This window comes from Mobula birostris, chromosome 9, assembly GCF_030028105.1.
Source record: "Mobula birostris isolate sMobBir1 chromosome 9, sMobBir1.hap1, whole genome shotgun sequence".
Lineage (NCBI taxonomy): Eukaryota > Metazoa > Chordata > Chondrichthyes > Myliobatiformes > Myliobatidae > Mobula > Mobula birostris.
In genome coordinates, this window is record NC_092378.1 from 155,153,506 (window position 1) to 155,165,453 (window position 11,948).

Consider the following 11,948-nt stretch of genomic DNA (forward strand, 5'->3'; position numbering starts at 1 on the left):
TGCCAATCAGCCACTTTCCTTTCTCCCTTCTTGAAGAGTAGAGTGACATTTGCAATTTTCCAGTCTTCTGGAACCATTAAAGTATCCAGTGATTCTTGAAAGATCATTACTAATGCCTCTTTCAGAACCCGAGCCATCCGGTTCAGGTGATTTATCTACCTTCAGTCCTTTCAGCTTCCCAAGAATCTTCTCTCTAGTTATTGTAACTTCACACACTTCATGCCCCCGACAGCTGGAACTTCCACCATATTTCTAGTGTCTTCCACAGTGAAAACTGATGCAAAATACTAATTTAGGTTGTCCGCCATTTCCTTCTCCACCCTGCCCCCACCATTACTACCTGTCCAACATCGTTTGCAGAGGTCCGATATCCACTCTCACCTCTCTTTTACACTTCATGTATCTGAAGAAATTTTTAATATTATTGGCTAGTTTACTTCCATATTCCAACCTTACCTTCTTAATGACTTGTTTAGTTGTCTTCTGCTGGTTTTTAAAAGCTTCCCAATCCTCTAACTTTCCACTAATTTTTGCTCAATATGTCCTCTTAGAACATAGAACATAGAAATCTACAGCAAATTACAGGCCCTTCGGCCAACAATGTTGTGCCGACCCTGTCACCTACTCTAGAAACTGCCTAGAATTATACTAGTGCATAGCCCTCTATTTTTCTAAGCTCCATGTACCTATCTAAGAGGCTCTTAAAAGGTCCTATTATATCTGCTTCCACGAAAGCCGCTGGACGTGGATTCCATGAACCCACCACTCTCTGTGTGAAAAACTTACCCCTGACATCCCCTCGGTAACTATTTCCAAGCACCTTAAAACTATGGCCCTTGTGTTAGCCATTATTAAAAAGCTCTTTTTAGCTTTTATGTTGGCTTTGACTTCTCTTGTTAGCCACGGTTGTGTCTTGTCTTTAGAATATTTCTTTCTCTTTGGGATGTATGTATCCTGTGGCTTCCAAATTGCTTCCAGAAATTCCAGCCATTGCTGCTCTGGTGTCATTCTTGCCAGTGTTCTTTCCCTATCAATTCTGGCCAACTCCTCTCTTGAGCCTCTGTAATTCTACTGATTCCACTGTAATATTGATACATCTTACTTTAGCTTCTCCTTCTCAAATTTCAGGGTGAATTCAAATATATTATGATTGTTTGTCCTTAAAGCTTCTTTTACCCTAAGCTCAATTCTGGGTCATGGCATAACACCCAATCCAGAACAGTTGATCCCCTAGTGAGCTTAACTATGAGCTGCTCTAAAAAGCCATCTTGTAGGCATTCTAGAAAGTCCCCCTCTTGGAATCCAGCATCAACCTGATTTTCCCAATCTACCTGCATATTGAAGACTCCATGATTATTGTAATATTGCCTTTTTGGCATGCATTTTCTAACCCCCATTGTAATTTAGACCAGATCCTTAGTATGTTGGGGGTTTGGCATATAACTCCCATCAGGTTCTTTTCACCCTTGCAATTCCTTAGCTCTGTCTACAATGATTCAACACCTTCTGACCCTTTGTCACCTCTTTCTAATGATTTGATTGCATTTTTTACCAACAGAGAAATGCCACCCCCTCTGCCTTTTGATACAATGTGTATCCTTGGATTAAGCTCCCAGCTATGATCTTCTTTCAGCCATGGTTCAATGATGCCTATATCATACATGCCTATCTGTAACTGATACAAGTTCATCTACCTTATTCCACATTGAATGACTGCATGCATTCAAATATAACACCTTCAGTCCTTTATTCATCCTTTTTGATTCTGTCAGTCTTTTATGTTGCAACTCATTCTGTTGACTACAATTCTGCCCTATCATCAGCCTCTCCTTACTAGGAGTCTCACTACACATTGTCTCCGTTTGTGACCCAACTACCTCATTTTCAGCACTATCACTCCAGTTCCCATCCCCCTGCCAAATTAGTTTAAACCCACCCAAACAACTCTAGCCAACCTGCCCACAAGGGTATTACACCCCCTCGGGTTCAGGTGTAACCCGTCCCTCTTCCCCAAAAGAGATCCCAATGACCTATAAATATGAATCCCTGCCACCTGCACCAGTTCCTCAGCCACGCGTTCACCTACCAAATCATCCTAATCTTACCCTCACTATCAAGTACTCCAGTGATTACTACCCTGGAGGTCTTGTTTCTTAACTTCCTACCTAGCTCCCTAAAATTTCTCTTCAGGGCCTCCCCAGCTTGTCTACCTACGTCATTGGTGCCAATGTGAATCAAGACTTCTGGCTGCTTACTCTCGAGTTGAGAATGCCATGTACCCGATCCAAGGCATCCCTGATCCTGGCTCCGGGGAGGCTACTTACCATTTAAAGTATAAAGTATAAATGTCTCTACTGGACCACAAAACTTTATCTCTGTTCCTCTGTCTAGGGAATCTCCTATCAACACTGCACTGCTCTTCACCTCTCTGCTGTTTTGAGCCACAGTATCAGAGACTTGGTCACTGTGGTTCCCCTGCTAGGTCATCCCCCGCAACAGAAACTAAAGTTTACGCTTATTATTGAGGGAATGGCCACTGGTGTGCTCTGCACTGACTATGCATTTCCCCTCCCTCTCCTGACAGTCACCCAGTTACCTGTCTTCTGCAATCTAGGGATGACTACCTCCCTGTAGCTCCCGTCTATCACCTCCTCATTCGCCCGTATGAGTCGAATGTCATCGAACTGCAGCTCCAGTTCCTTAATATGTTCTCTCAGGAGCTGCACTCAGCGCATCAGGTGCAGATGTGTTCACTTGGGAGACTGGATGTCTCCCAGACTTCCCACATCCCACACACAGTACAAAACACTGTCCCTGGAGCCACTCTCACTGAACTACTATGTCCTAACAGAGGAGGAATGAACAAATTAGAACAGAAAGAGAGAGAGACTGACTTACAAGATACTTTACCTCACCCAAGTCTGATGAGTGAAAGCCACTCTCTAAAGTCTGGCACACTCATAAGAATGGCCACTCTGCTTGCACCTATGTTACTTTCTAATGAATCCCTCTTGTGATTGGTCACTCCTCAACGCAGAGAAACTGCCATTAAGTTCTACCTTTAAAATCTCACTCACCATCCTGATTAAAAGGTAGCTCTTGTTACACAGCCCAGACTTTGATTGTCCAACTCAGAGAAAACTGCCGTAAAGCTCTGCTTTTTAAATCTTGAACGTGGACCTGACTGAAAGGTAGCTATTTTTATGCACTGTCTCTCTCAGTTGATAACATACAGCATAATCCTACATATCAGCTATATTGCAGCACACACACATATCAGGTAACTTTATTATGTACACCTGCTCGTCATGTAAATATCTAATCAGCCAATCATGTGGCAGCAACTCAATGCACAAAAGCATGCAGACATGGTCAAGAGGTTTAGTTGTTCAGACCAAACATTAGAATAGGGAAAAAATGTGACTTTGACTGTTGAATGATATTTGGTGCCAGACGGGGCGGTTTGAGTATCTCAAAAACTGTTGATCTCCTGGAATTTTCACACACAACAGTCTCTAGAGTTTAACAGAGAATGGTGCAAAAAAAATCCAGTGAGCGGCACTTCTGTGGTGAAAATACCCTGTTAATGAGAAAGCCCAGACTGGTTCAAGCTAACAGGAGGTAACAGTAACTCTGATAACTATGTGTTACAACATCGGTGTGTAACCATATAACATATAACTATATAACAATTACAGCACGGAAACAGGCCATCTTGGCCCTTCTAGTCCATGCTGAACTCCTACTCTCACCTAGTCCCACCGACCTGCACTCGGTCCATAACCCTCCATTCTTTTCCTGTCCATATATCTATCCAGTTTAACTTTAAACAACAACATCGAACCTGTCTCAACCACTTCTGCTGGAAGCTCGTTCCACACAGCCACCACTCTCTGAGTAAAAAAGTTCCCCCTCATGTTACCCCTAAACTTTTGCCCTTTAACTCTCAGCTCATGTCCTCTTGTTTGAATCTCCCCGCCTCTCTATGGAAAAAGCCTATCCACATCAACTCTATCAATCCCCCTCATAATTTTAAACACCTCTATGAAGTCCCCTCTCAACCTTCTACACTCCGAAGAATAAAGACCTAACTTGTTCAACCTTTCTCTGCAACTTAGGAGATGAAACCCAGGCAACATTTTAGTAAACCTCCTCTGTACTCTCTCAATTTTATTGACATCCTTCCTATAATTCGGTGACCAGAAGTGTACACAATACTCCAAATTTGGCCTTAGCAATGCCTTATACAACTTCAACATTACATCCCAACTCCTATACTCAATGCTCTGATTAATAAAGGCCAGCATACCAAAAGCCTTCTTCACCACCCTATCCACATGAGATTCCACCTTCAGGGAACTATGCACCATTATTTCCTAGATCCTTCTGTTCTACTGCATTCTTCAATGCCCTACCATTTACCATGTATGTCCTATTTTGATTAGTTCTACCAAAATGTACCACCTCACATTTTTCAGCATTAAACTCCATCTGCCATCTTTCAGCCCACTCTTCTAACTGGCCTAAATCTCTCTGCAAGTTTTGAAAACCTACTTCATTATACGCAACGCCACCTATCTTAGTATCATCTGCATACTTACTCATCCAATTTACCACCCCATCATCCAGATCATTAATATATATGACACACAACATTGGACCCAGTACAGATCCCTGAGGCACACCATTGGACACCAGCCTCCAATCTGACAAACAGTTATCCACCACTACTCTCTGGCGTCTCCCATCTAGCCACTGCTGAATCCATTTTACTATTTCCATATTAACGCCTAACGATTGAACCTTCCTAACTAACCTTCCGTGTGGACCCTAGTCAAAGGCCTTACTCAAGTCCATATAGACAACATCCACTGCTTTACCCTCATCAACTTTCCTGGTAACCTCATCAAAAAATTCAATAAGATTTGTCAAACGACCTTCCACGCACAAATCCATGTTGACTGTTCCTAATCAGACCCTGTCTATCCAGATAATTATATATACCATCTCTAAGAATACTTTCCATCAATTTACCCACCACTGACACAGATCATCTCTAAATGCACAACAAGTCAAACCCTGAAATGGTTGAGCTACAGCAGCAGAAGACCACACTAGTTTCTACTCCTGCACCTAATAAAGTGGACACTGAGTGTATTTCTATGTGCAGGACAAGTTTTTGAACAATTGTCCCCAGACACAGCAGCAGAAGACTGGTGGTCAATACTTTCCTAATCCGTTCAGCAAACTGGAGGATAGATTCTTGAACAAACAGCCAGTGATGGCAAAGGTGAATGGAGATGACAGAATGTTCATGTCAATCTTTCCTCAAACTAAACTCCTTCATCCCACAAACCTGTCAGATTAAAAGATACAGATTTGTCCCTCCCTGCAATCAAAATGTGCTGCAGCTTCTCTTTCTCATTTAGATGGTCAATAACTCCCACTTGCATGAACCCCAAATGAAAAGCAACAAAACGCTGTAGAGGGCTTCACTTAATTTAACACTTGCAATCACCAGATCAGGTGTTGGTGTTCTGCAGACTACTTGGGGAATTTTATGGGCACAATGTGTATACGGTAGGCTGCAATAGCATCCAGACAAGGTATGGGTAAAATTAATTTGCATAATATGATTTTTTTGCCACAGATCAGCTGTACATGGAGTTTTGAATGAGGAGGGGATCTCATTGAAACCTATCAAATATTGAAAGGCCTAGATAACCAATTTCCCCCGGGATCAATAAAGTATGACTATGAAAGTGAATGTAGAGAGGATGTTTCCTATAGTGAGTGAACCTAGGACCACAGGATACAGCCTCAGAACAGAGAGATGTTCCTTTAGAACCGAGATGAGGAGGAATTCCTTTAGCCAGAGGTTGATAAATCTGTGGAATTCATTACCATGGATAGCTGTGGAGGCCAAGTCATTTGGTAAGTTTAAAGCGGAGGTTTATAGGCTCTTGACTGGTGAGGGCATCAAAGGCTACGGAGAGAAGATAAGAGAATGGGGTTGAGAGGGATAATAAATCACCATGATGGAATGGCACAGCAGACTTGATGGACTGAATGGCCCAAGTCTGCTCTTATATCTTGCGGTCTTATGATCACTAAACTAACAGTTTGGTAGTTTGAATGCAAACTATCTTTGAGCAAAAGACCTCTAGGTAAGGATAAACAAATAAAATCAGAAAATGGTGGAAATACCAGGATGTCAGGCAGCATCTTCAGGGAAAGAGGCACAAAGTTTCAGATCAAAGAACTATCATCAATATTGCTACAAAGCAATAACTGTGTGAGGACAAAGACATCCCTTCTGAAGCATTAACTCTTGTTTCTCTCTCTTTAGCTTTCTAACATTTTCTGCTTCTATAACTGCAATCTATGATATCTTGGATCAAGGAGAAACTAGATACTGCAAAGTTGTGTAATCATCTTATGCTGTTGGATGCCCAAGGGGAAAGTGATGACGAGCCTGCTCTAACGAGCAATGACCCTGTCACTTTCTGCATCTGTGCACAGGTGATAGGCTGTCTCCAATATCTGCAATAGCAACTTGGAGACATGCAAGAATACAATAAAATTAGCAGTCACTTGGACAAGTCTGCATTTATTAGAGAAAACCAGCATGAATTTGTTAAAGGCAGATCATGACCTTCTCATTTGATTTTTTTTGTGAGGTGATAGGGATTTGTTGAGTGAAATTAACGTTGTGGTGGATATGGACTTTGAAAAGGCATATGACAGAGTGCCACATAAAAGGCCCATTGTCTTGATTGAAATCTAAGGGCAATAGCAGCATGGATAGAAAACAAAGCAACACACACAAAATGCTGGAGGAACTCAGAAGGTCTGGCAGTATCTATGGAAATTAATAGTCAACATTTCAAGCCAAGACTCTTCTTCAGGACAAAACCCTTCTTTAGGACGGAGAAGAAGGGGCAAAGGTACCAGAATAATAAGGTGGGGGGAGGGGCAGAGGCTAGCTGGAAGGTGATAGGTGAAGCCAGGTGGGTTGGAAAGGTCAAGGACTGGAGAAGAAGGAATCTGTTAAGAGACGAGGCACCCGGGGGGTGGGAAAGTAATGGGTAGGTGATAAGAGGTAAAAAGGTTAGAGTGGGGAATACAGGAAGGGGGAGGAGGGAAATAGATTTGTTCATTGGAAGGAGAAATTTACATTCATGCCATCAGGATGGAGGCTACCCAGACGGAATATAAGGTGTTGCTCCTCCATCCTGAGAGAGGCCTCATATTGGCAGAAGGGGAGGACATGGACAGACATCTCAGATGGGAATGGGAATGGGAGTTAAAATGTTCGGCCACTGGGAAGTTCCACCTGTAGTGGATGGTGTGGAGGTGTTTGACGAAGTGGTCCTCCAATTTACAATGGGTCTCACCAATAACTCAAAAATAGCAGTTTAATAAAGTTTTCTTATTCCAAATGCTGTAAAAATAGATCCTACCAGGGAGAGGCAAAGCTCAACCTACTTTTGGTAATAAGGTTGGGCAAGTGACTAAGGTGACAGTGAAGGGAGGGAGTACTTTGGGACCAGTGACAATAGTCCTATTAGTTTTAAAACAATTATGGAAGTGGATGGAACTGGTTCAGAGGTTTAAGGACAAACGAAGAGTCTTAATCCAAAACATTGACTGTTTATTCATCTCCATAGATGCATCCCAACCTTCTGAGTTCTTCCAGCATTTTTATGTGTGTTATGCTGGATTTTCAGTATCTGCAGAATCTCTTGTGTTAATAAATTAGTCCTCAGTTACAGGACATAATTTTCAAATCTGCAGATCATAGTGAACTGTAAAGAAGGAAGTAACAGTCTGTAAGGAGATATTGTCAGGATGATGAAATGGGGGCAAGGAGCAGATGAACTTTAACTTAGCAAAATGTGAACAACAAAGACTGGGGCCATTCACATTTTCCATGCCCCTCCTGATTTTATAAGGCATAGGAGCAGAATCAGGCCATTTGACCCATTGAATCTGTTCTGCCACCCCGTTATAACTGGCACATGGCACAAGCAGCAATCCAGAGATTACTACCCTGGAGGTCTTGTTCCTCAACTTTCTACCTAATGCCCTAAAATGTCTGTTTAGGACTTCCTCACCTTGTCTACCTATGTCAGTGATGCCAATATGTACTAAGACTTCTGGCCGCTCACCTTTGCCCTTGAGAATGCCATGGACCTGATCTGAGATATCCCCGACCCTGGCACCAGGGAGGCAACATATCATCCGAGTGTCTTTATCATGCCCACAGCCATCAGTGGTTGGGAAGATGTTGGAGTTGATTGTTAAGGATATGGTTTCAGGGTACTTGGAGGCACATGATAAAATAGGCCATAGTCAACATGGTTTCCTCAAGGGAAAATCTTGCCTGATAGATCTGTTGGAATTCTTTGAAGAAATAACAAGCAAGATAGACAAAGGAGAATCTGTTGATGTTGTGTACTTGTATTTTTGGAAGGCCTTTGACAAGGTGCAACACATGAGGCTGCTTACATACTACGAGTACATGGTGCTACAGGAAAGATTCTAGCATTGGATAAAGCAGTGGCTGATTAGCAGGAGGCAAAGAGGGGGAATAAAGGGAGCCTTTTCTGATTGGCTACTGGTGCCTAGTGGTGTTCCACTGGTTTTGTGTTGGGACCAATTCTTTTCATGTTATATATCAATGATTTGGATGATGGAATAGATGGCTGTTTCAAAGTTCGCAGACAATACAAAGATAGGCGGAAGGGCAGGTAGTTTTGAGGAAATAGTCGACAGAAAGACTTAGACAGAATAGGAGATTGGGTAAGGAAGTGGCAGATGGAATACAGTGTCAGGAAGTGTATAGTCATGCCCTTTGGTAGAAGATATGAAAAGGTTGACTTCTTTCCAAATGGAGAGAAAATACAAAAAAAAACTGTGGCACAGAGGGACTTGGGAATCTTTGTGCAGGATTCCCTAAAGGTTAATTTGCAGGTTGAGTCTGTGGTGAGGAAGGCAAATGCAAAGGCAGCATTCATTTCATGGGGAATAGAATATAAAAGCAAGGATGTAATGTTGAGACTTTATAAAGCATTAATGAGGTCTCACTTGAAGTATAGTGAGGAGTTCTGGGCCCCTTTTCTTAGAAAGGATGTGCTGAAACTGTAGAGGGTTCAAAGGAGGTTCATGAAAATGATTCCAGGATTAAAAGGCTTGTCATATGAAGAGCATTTGATGGCTCTGGGAATTCAGAAGAATGAGGGGTAACCTCATTGAAACCTATCAAATGGTGAAAGCACTTGATAGAGTGGATATGAAGAGGTTGTTTCCTATGGTGGGAGTGTCTAAGACCAGAGGACACAGCCACACAATAGAGGGACATCCTTTTAGAACAAAGATGAGGAGGAACTTCTTTAGCCAGAGTGTAGTGAATCTCTAGAATTCAAGTAACATGGAGGCCAAATCTTCATGTATACTTAAGGCAAAGGTTGACAGATTCTTGACTGGTCAGGGCATGAAGGGATACGGGAGGAAGGCAGTAGATTGGGGCTGAGAGGAAAAATGGATTACCAATGATGAAATAGTGGAACAGATTCAATGGGCCAAATGGCCTAATTCGGCTCCTATATCTTATGGTCTTAGTTATTACCCCTCTCAGCCCATTCTCTTGCCTTCTCCTAGTTACCTTTGACACCATGATTAATCAAGAACTTACCAACCTCGCCTTAAGTACATCCACTGACCTGGTCTGCACAGCCATCTGCAGCAATAAATTCCACAGATTCACCACCCTCTGGCTAATGAAATTTTTCCTCATCTCTGTTGTAAATGGATGTCCCTCAGTTCTGAGGCTGTATCCTCCGGTGCTAGACTCTCCCACTACAGGAAACATCCTCTCCATATCCACTCTATCTAGGCCTTCCAATATTTGATCGGTTTCAATGAGATCTCCCTCTCATTCTTCTAAACTTGAGGGTGTACAGACCCAGAGCCATCAAACACTCCTCATATGTTAACCTTTTCATTCCTGGGATCATTCTCGTAAACCGCCTCTGGACCATCTCCAATGCCAGCACACCTTTTCTACAATGAGGGGCCCAAAATTGGTCTCAGTGCTCCAAGTGTGGTCTGACCAATGCCTTATAAAGTCTCAGCATTACATTCCTGCTTTTGTATTCCAGTCCTCATGAAATGAATGCTAATATTGCATTTGCATTCGGCAAGTTAACCTTTAGGAAATCCTACACAAGGGCTCCCAAGTCCCTTTGCATCTATGATTTTTGAATTTTCTCCCTATTTAGAAAATAACCTGTACCTTTTTTCCTCCTACCAAAGAGCCTGACCATGTACTTCTGTACACTATATTCCATCTACCATCTCTTTGCCCATTCCCCTAATCTGTCTTAAGTTCTTCTACACTCTGCTTGCTCAACGCAACCTGCCCCTCCACTTATCTTCAAATCATCTACTTCAAAGCCATCAATTCCTTCATCCAAGTCATTGACATACGTGAAAAGAAGCGGTCCCAACACCACAAGTCATCAGCAGCTAACCTGACAAGGCCCCCTTTATTCCCAGTCTTTGCCTCCGACCAGTCAGCCAATCTTCTATTCATGCTAGTACCTTTCCTGTAATACTATAGGCTCTTATCTTGTTATACAGTTCTATAAGATCACCTGCCTGTTTCCTCTAAGGAATAAACTCCTTGTCTGTCCAACATTTCCCTGTAATAGGAGGTTGAAAAATCTGATGATATTTAAAATCATATATGGTTTAGACAAACTGGATAAAAAATATAAGCAAGATTAAGCCCATTGGCCCCTCAACCCTGCACTGTTATTTACTATTTACAATTCATAGCAGTTCTTTATCTCCCTTTCCTTCACAAATCCCAATTCCCATGATTTCCTTAATATCTAAAAATCTGTCAACCTCTGCTTAGACAGAGGGAAATTGATCCTGTTGGCAAAGTTCATAAAAATGAACAGGAATATCAAAGAAAATAAAGTGATATGAGCAACCAGCTGAAGCCTGGAATGAACTGTCAGATTGAGTGTTTCCAGGGCTTGTGAAAGCAGATTACTCAGAGTGGAGGAGCATATTCTGTCTGGATACCCTCCAACCTGATGGCATAAATATCCATTTCTTCTTCCAGTAAACAAATCACCCCCCCTCTACTCCCCACTCTGACCTTTTACTGCTTCTCACTTGCCTGCTTATTACTTCCCCTGGGTCCCCTCCTCCTTCCTTTTCTCCTGTGGTCTGCTCTCCTCCCCTATCAGACTCTTTCTTCTCCAGCCCTTGACCTTTCCCACCCACCTGGCTTCACATATCACCTTCCAGCTGACCTTTTTCCTCTCCCCACCCTTTCATTCTGGCATCTTTCCCCTTCCTTTCCAGTCCTGAAGAAGGGTCTTGGCCCGAAACTTCAACTGTTTATTCTTTTCCATAGATGCTGCCTGTCCTGCTGAGTTCCTCCAGCGTTTTGGGTGTGTTGCTTTGGATTTCCAGTATCTGCAGACTTTCTTGTGTATAGATTAAATCATGCTGTTCAAAAGGGAACTGGATATATAAATAAAAAGAAAAGAAAGCCCAAAGGACCACAGGGAAAGGGAGGGTTGGATTATTGTTAATTTGTTACAGTTTGTGCTATAACCATTCTGTGATTCTAATTGTAACCAACATTGGGATATTGTGCTAGGTGTGACGTGAATGACTGCAGTTATTAAAAATGCAGCATAACACTGATAGCTTCTTAGGCAGTCCAACCCATTCCAGAGCTGCTCCTGGGTCAGGTGAAGATCGAAAACCTTTGAAATTACAAATAGGTTTCTTATGTCTCCTGGTAAGTCTACATTTGCCTTTTGCTCCTCTTTTTAAAATTAAAACTGCATGCATCTTTCCACAGCATGAACATCTCAATTAGCAAGACAAAGAAGGCAATGGAGCAAGTGCTGATAAAAAGG